The sequence below is a fragment of the Monodon monoceros genome, unplaced genomic scaffold (assembly GCF_005190385.1).
Source record: "Monodon monoceros isolate NGI ecotype Baffin Bay Population unplaced genomic scaffold, NGI_Narwhal_1 Super_Scaffold_4, whole genome shotgun sequence".
NCBI lineage: Eukaryota > Metazoa > Chordata > Mammalia > Artiodactyla > Monodontidae > Monodon > Monodon monoceros.
In genome coordinates, this window is record NW_021703781.1 from 30,250,737 (window position 1) to 30,252,443 (window position 1,707).

Here is a 1,707-nt window from a genome sequence, read left to right on the forward strand (position 1 = left end):
TCAAACTCTCTTTCTTGGAGCTTGTAAAACATCTTTCCGGTTTCCACTTTAGATCAGGAAATCCGGGAAGAGTCGACTAGAGAGGTTTTGCACCATCAGCATAAACCACGCTGACGCTGGCTCTCTACCCCTTCATCCTTCCTTCTTAGGCCGGTCCCCTAGTCCCTCAGGCGGGTCCCACACTGCACCTGAGATATAGGTACACAGGTGCCTCTCTACCCAAAGGAAGAGAAAGGAAAGAATTTTGGATACCAACCCAAATCGTTTTAAATGTTACCTCACAATCAGTTACCTTGTGATGTGTGCACCTGTGTGTACATCTACATTTAAAGACAATACTTTTTAAAAAGGTAAGTTAGCACACGTCGGCTAAGAGGTATCTGCCGGTTGTAATTGCACAAAGGTCTGTTTCACCAGCATCTCTCTTAGCAAGTCGGAGGGAACGGGCTCTTGATCCAGCAGCGCCCGCTGCCAGGCGGGGAAGCGCACAGACACCCCCCGTACGCGCACACGCCCCTGCTCTCTCGCCCCGCAGCTTCAGCCTCTGACCCCACTGCATCCACACAGGAAAGGGGCTCACAATCGGTGGGTCGGGAGCTGCTTTTGCCACACACTTCCAAGCGAGCGTTTGCTTGGATCATTTATCTTGTACGCGTTAAGAAATCACCATTAGGTGTTGGGGGGAGGCGCTACTTTGCCTGAAGCCCAGCCAGTCCGTGGCGGCTCCGCGCACACCGCACCCGCCTGGCTGCCAGCGCCCGCCTGGAGCCGCCTCCCGCCCGGGGTCCCTGTTCCCCCGGATCCCGGACTTGGTCTCTCGTTTCACGTCTCCCCCTTCAAGTGCGACCGGACAGGGGAGCCGGGCAGTGCTTTCGAATCCTCTGCGGCTTGCGGGGTTCCCTCCGCGGCGGGTTGGACAGCACCCGCCGCGGGCGCCCAGTGCGTCCCCGGCCACGGGCTCGCGGCGGCGGCGCAGCTCGCTGGAGTTTGACTCTCGGGCAGCGGCGCCAGCGCGGAGTCTCAGGCGGCGGGAGCTAGGCGAGCCCGGCCGCTTGCCCTCCGCACTGCGCTCGGATTGGTCTCTCCCAGACAGTGCTAGCCGAGGGTTGGCTGCGGGCCCGCTGAAGAACAGGTGCACCTTACCGCCCGGACTCGCGGAGCAGCCGCCGAGGAACGCGGCGCGGCGGGCCCGGCGACCGGCGGCGGCCAGGCCGGCCCCCCTGTGTCGGAATGCGGCTCTCTGGCACCTGGCGTTCCGCGGCCGGCCCGCTCAGCCCCTGAAGGCGGCGCGAGGCCCAGGGGCGGCGCGGGCGGGCGCCCCGGGGAGCTGGCCGGGTGCGGCGCCCCGAGGATGCCGGCGCGGCTGGAGCGCATGCAGGCGGCGGGCGGCAGCAGCAGCAGCAGCAGCAGCCGCAGCAGCAGCAGACGACGCGGGGCCCCGGCGCACAGGAGGCCGCCTGCCGGGCTGCAGACGCGCCCCGCCGCTCCCTGACCGGCCGGCGGCGCAGGGGGCCAGTCTAGCCCCTCTTCAGAGCTCCTCGCCGCCACCTCCACGGCCCGCGTCCCCTCCCCGGCCCGCGTCCCCTCCCCCGCTCCTCTCCTCCCCGCCCGCCGCCCGCCTCTCGGGGGGAGGGGCGTGGGGGCAGGGAGCCGATTTGCATGCGGCCGCCGCGGCCGCTGCCTGCGCCCGAGCCCGCCGCCGCCGCC